Consider the following 6000-nt stretch of genomic DNA (forward strand, 5'->3'; position numbering starts at 1 on the left):
TATGTAAAGAACTCAACACAACCCTGCTGGTTAAATAGCTTCAAAATTGGCAACTAAATTATACAATCATGTTCACTAGAATAAATTCATTTACATTTATGTATTTAGAGGTTGGAATTTACATTTTTATTATTTAATTTTAAGGTCGTGTTCAAGTTAGATACTATCTTAGTTTATGAGATTTTTTATTTTGACTATTAAATTTAAGAAAGCATATATACTTTACCTTTCTGATTTTGAACCTGTAACCTCTTAAAAAAACATATTCTTAACTATTAAACCCACTCCTATTATCATAAAACCTGGAGTGCTCAACTGAACATAGGAATGTATTCCCTAGCCTCAAAATGGGCATCTTAATTTATTTCTCTATCTATGAGATTGTGTTTATATTTATATTTTGGCCTTTCAAGTTTCAAGATGGAGTAGGAGGCACGATCGAGTGTTGCAATCTATACGGGGAAATGGGCATTAGCACACATGCTGTCGACTCTGACGCAGGTGAACCGCAGAAGGAAACTTCTCTGCTTTAACGACAACTGTAATGTGGAAATCCGTACCTCTGCTTGACACCACCTTCCTGTCATAGCAGAGTACAAGTGAATATTTTGTTCATTGGAGTTTGTAAATATTTGGTTACATCAGTTCATGATAGTATTCTGCATAGTGCATAAATACAAATAATCCTGTAGGTGAAGGTATAATATAACAGTTTCCATTTTGGAGTAAAGTGAATATTTTGTTCATTGGAGTTTGTAAATATTTGGTTACATCAGTTCATGATCCCGAGTATTCTGCATAGTGCATAAATACAAATAATCCTGTAGGCGAAGGTACAATATAACAGTTTCCATTTTGGTGAATATCTATGGAGGCTCCATTAGTGTAGTATCTTAGGCAATGACAACCATTGATTATATAATGGAGCTGCTAAATTGGGACAATCTGTAGGGTTGCACTGACACATTTATTTAATTAAGGCCAGAAAAATCAGGATTTATGTATTTTGAGGTTGCCTCAATAAATATCGAAAGAGTTGCACTCCAATCCAACATCAAAACTATTACTCATCTGCTTCTTATACTGGATACCAGAAGCACCGTGTTGGTCGATTGCCAGATGAGTTGGTTTTGTTTCTTTGGTTATGGTTTAGAATTTCTGAGATTGGTAGATATTGACTAAAAGATCATTTTTCCTGCATGCTCTCTATGCGGGCTAATGCTGGAGTTTTGGAGAAAGGCATACGAATTCATGAAGGATTTCTGAGATGTGTGTTCCAGTCGTCTCTCTATATATATGGGGAAAATGCTATGTATAAAGCAACAAATCAAATTCATGAAGAAATTGATGACTTTTGTAGTCTAAAATCTTCTTAGCAAATGCCCACCAAATACAATATAATGGAGGAAACATGTGATAGGGCTAACAAATTGTCTCGGCCAGATGTTGCTCTGAGGGTTCTGGGTTCTGAATGCAGGATAAAAAAACAACTTCATACTGCAGCTACGTTATGCTTTTGTCCTTCATATGATTTTAATTTTTGAGCTTCAACTTTGTACCGACATTCCCATCTTCATGTTCGGAATCTGACTATTTTCTCAATAAATAAACGGATCAAGCGGTTCTAGCGATCCGCTGTAAAATAATAAATGGGCATCTAGTTCAAATAGGAGTAACATTGGTCATTGTTACACTAGTAAATTTCCAAATTTTTAGTGAGTGGTTAGTATTATTTTAAAATTACACATCATTAGTTGTTGGTTTAGGTTTTGAACCATATAATGTGATCTAAAAAACATTAAAGTTAGTATTATGTTTCTAGGTGCTCTCAATAGTAATTAAGAGAATTGTACTTGAGCCCTCATTCTTAAAGTTGTGTTTAAATGGCAGGTCGAAGTAATTATCACACTCACTAATTGGAAAGTCAAATTAGTCTATTTAATTGATTCCCGATAAAATAACTATGACAGTTACTGCAACAATTATACATTTTTATTGTGTGAATGTTTATCTCCTTACATTTACTATTACCATCTCTTATATTTTTAGCATTGATTTTAGCATTTTTCACCCAGTTGTATTCATGATTGCATCTCTTTGCGTTTGCTTCCATTGTTTTTTAGTCATTTCTAAACAGTTTAGGGCCACTTGTTTTCTATGTACGAGTTTCGCTATTCTTCTCATGTTGCCTCAAACCTCAGCCTCAGCAAGCTTGAACCAATATTTTTTCTTGTGTGAATTTCATGGTGTTATTTTATTTATCAGGCTTTGTACTTATATCTTGACTGGTATTGGAGCAGCTCTATCATAACTATAGTATTCTTTCGCCAAATCTGTTTTTCTTAGATATTTTGATATTTTAAGATTTAGAATGTGTTTTTTGATAATCAATATTGCGAAAACCTTAACGACTGGCACAGTCTAAATGCTATGGCAGATGCAAAACTGTCCCCAAACAGGAAAAAATGCAGCGAAAAGGAGTCAAAATGAGAAAAAATATCACGACTTTTTCGCTAAAAAACCACCCAGAATACACCTCATGAGGTTCAACCTGCGGACTCCTTATTCTAATGCAGACATGGGAAGTACTCCCAAGTCTGCTTAAGGCAGAAAGGTTCGCGCAGGCATCGCTTGAAGTTGACCAAGTTTCGGTCAGACAGTGGATTTATCTTGAAGGTTGGTGAGCTGGGTCCAACTTGGACTTACTCCTGAGCGGTGAAGGAGTCTGAATTCACTGCTTTAGACACCATATTATTGTCCATAGTCACCATCGAGGACGACCAAGTTCGGTTAGACAGTGGATTTATCTTGCAAGGTTAGTGAGCTGAGTCCAACTTTGGGGATACTTCTGAGCAGTGGAGTAGTCTTATTTCACTGCTCTACACCCATATTTTTGTGCATAGGCCTCGTCAAGGATTCTACCGTAAAGCCCATTTAGAGTGTTACCATTAGCACTGTATAGAAGAATTGTGAAAAAATGAGTGCCTTTGATAAACTGAATCATGGTGACAGAACGAAGCATTGGTTAAATATGGTTTAATGGGACATGTTATATAAAATTTCGTTAATGTGTGTGAAAAAACACTAGTGCGGTGTAGTTCAACTTCTAATGGAATAGAGAAAAACTTCCCACCAGTCCCTAGCTACATGAATCCCAATCATGGACAGGGTTCAAGATCAATATTGGAAAACTGTTATAGATTTCAACTATATCTCCCAAGGATTGTAACCACCATATCAATTTTATTTTGAAAAGGAAAAGAAAAGGAATTTGATTTCATGGAGGGTGGTATGGGACAAACCTAAGACCAACATGATGGTCTAGCAAACTGGCATACTTCACAGTTCCTACATTCCAAAGTAGACCAGCGTACTTGCAAGTTGCTATATTCTGACTGTTGCAGACACATCATTGGCATACTTCTAAGTTCTGCATTATGATTTTGAGAAATTTAGCATTCTAGTCTGGTTGCAATATATTATAAGTCTGGACAACTAGATACATTATTAAGTCTGGACAGCTCGATACATTATTGTTTGCCTGGTGTTTGGTCTTGCAATTTGTATTCAAAAGAAGTGAATGATGGTCAAGGAGTTGAAACAGAGTTTTTCCGAGTACATTTTATCTTCATCTGCATTTATGGCTAAGTTGTATAAGTGGATTTTATGTTTTGATTGTCTGAATATTATCTATCGAAGGTTTTGGAAGTAAATCTGGATCGTGACAATTGGAAATTATTCATCAGTCTATGCAGTAAACGTTTGATATTGATTTTCCTTGGATATCAAATAAAAGGATTTAGGATAAGGATTATCCTAACTCACATTTTTTTAAGGCCAATAAAACAGGTTATATTCTGTAGAAATTCCGGTGTGTGTTCTAGTTATAAGGTATTAGAGTTTCAGGGTATAATTTCTCCATGGATTTAGATGTCTTTTAAATCGAACTTCTGTTTTTGTTCAAGTGGGACTTTGACTTTTTGTTTTACCGAAGTTATGAGAAAATGAATAGAGAATTTTGGATAGTCCTTAATGTGCCAGATAAAGCTGTTATTTATCTTGAAATTGTGTTTGAGAAAAGACAAACCACTGGCTTGTTCTGTTTTTCAGGTACTCTACATGTTGTTACAAGTCACTGTGACACAATATTTTTTTTTTTGTTTTGCCTTCATGTTCTGTCAAATGTCAGATGTTAATATGGTACGTTGTGGATTTCACGGGATACACTTTCAGGAAAGACAAACTACTGGCTTGTTCTGTTTTTCAGGTACTCTACATGTTGTTACAAGTCACTGTGACACATAATATTTTTTGTTTTGTTTTGCCTTCATGCTCCGTCAAATGTCAGATGCTAATATGGTACGTTGTGGATTTCACGGGATATATGCAGGGTGGACTTGAGCCATGCAACTCCGTATATTAATTAATGAATGATTATCTTCTTTAGTTATATTTTTCTTACCATCTGGTATAACGTTACATGTAACTCTGATAACTTTTGATAGTGATATAAGCAGGAATGTAATTAGGTCGCTATCTAATTTTCCAATCATTTTCATATGAAAGGAAGTGCAATATCATATTAATTTTCCAAATTAGAAATCTACCAACCACAACTTGGTGTGGGCATGGAAGAGCTAAAGAAGAGTTCATATAAATTTCTATCTTTGAATGGTTTTATCAACTTTACAACGTATATGAATTTATGTTTTATGTAAACATGTGATGAAGGCACCGTATCCTCTGCCAAAATAATAATAATAAAATGCCTAGCCTAGAATGCATACATTTAAAGTCAATAACTGGCGTACCTTTTCGTGTCTGCAATCTTATTTCAAGCAGCCGTTCCCTAAACAACTTCACCAAATAACCCAAACCAAACAATAGTCAGTTTTAGCAGTTTGAGGTGGTAAGGTACAAGGCACCATCCCAAAAAGGCAGTCTTTGATTGAAATATATGGGAAACAATGCACATTTTTTGAATTTCTTATTTATAGGTTTAGAATAGAGTATTTATAGGTTTAGAATAGGGTTTTTCACTTTGAATTAAAAAATTAAAATAATATTGTTATGCTAATAATATCATTACTTTATTGATACAATTTTTTTGTTTTCAGAATAATTTTTTTTTTATATATGGAAAATATTATTTTGTTTTCAGAATTTTCTTATATATGGAAAATATTATTGAGAAGTTTTTTTTTTAAATTTTCATATTTTTGAATAATAATCGGTTATCACATAGTTTTGATGAATTAGCATGTTATGACATGGTGTTAATAAATATTTTGGAATTGAGATTTAATGTGATATATAGAAGATTTTATGTAAAATTTATTTTTATCCTCTATTTTTTAGTATAATAAAAATTATCTGTTTTTTTCATTCCATGTTGTTTAAGGATTCCAATGTCTGGAACTTATCTATGTTCATTCTTATTTAAATAAAAGATATTTTTGGTTTTATAGCGCTTAGTTAATCACCTTTTTAAAGTACCTTAATTTTCTCTTATTTTCTATTTCCCCAAAACTCAACATTTTTTTTCTTTAAATGTGACATTATTTTAATATTATGCAAATTGACATCCTTTTTCATTTTCCAATGTTTGAGCAAAGAATTAACATCAAGTGAATTTTGAGTGGAATTTGAAGCTATCCTAGGAAACCTTTTGTCCTTTATTTTGATTATCTAGCCTTTTTGCACTAGGTACCTAATCATAAGCTATAATGGGTAAAATAATAGTTTGTGAGAAAATATTTAGATAGATCGCATTGGTTTTCATTTTAAGATTGTAAAATAAAAAATGATTTTGAATTTGTTGGATTTTTCTTCAAAATTCTTAAAGGACATAACAACCCCAAATTCCACATCCATATAGGATAAATAGAGTAACAAGTATTTCAAGGAGGAACTTATTTTTTTCTAGAACACAAATATGATGATTGAAATTTGTTCTCAAGATCAAATTATGTTACAATTAAATTGTTATTTTTATACATA

General features: G+C 32.9%; 1 protein-coding gene across 4 annotated transcripts in view; it reads left to right on the plus strand.

Moving 5' to 3' along the window:
• The window catches only part of LOC149249305 (LOB domain-containing protein 25-like), a 47950-nt gene extending 43738 nt beyond the window's left edge, over positions 1-4212 (plus strand). For 2 of the 4 annotated variants that reach the window (XR_016266752.1, XR_016266750.1), the window contains one exon: positions 421-451. The gene's annotated coding sequence lies outside the window, so the exon portion shown is untranslated. Of the gene's footprint in view, positions 1-413; positions 452-4110 lie in introns of those variants that run through there. The other 2 variants (XR_016266751.1, XR_016266753.1) reach the window with 2 other exon arrangements.
• The last annotated feature ends 1788 nt before the right edge of the window (positions 4213-6000 follow it).

This window comes from Pinus tabuliformis, chromosome 7, assembly GCF_031772625.1.
Source record: "Pinus tabuliformis cultivar Carrire ecotype Pingquan chromosome 7, CPIR1, whole genome shotgun sequence".
Lineage (NCBI taxonomy): Eukaryota > Viridiplantae > Streptophyta > Pinopsida > Pinales > Pinaceae > Pinus > Pinus tabuliformis.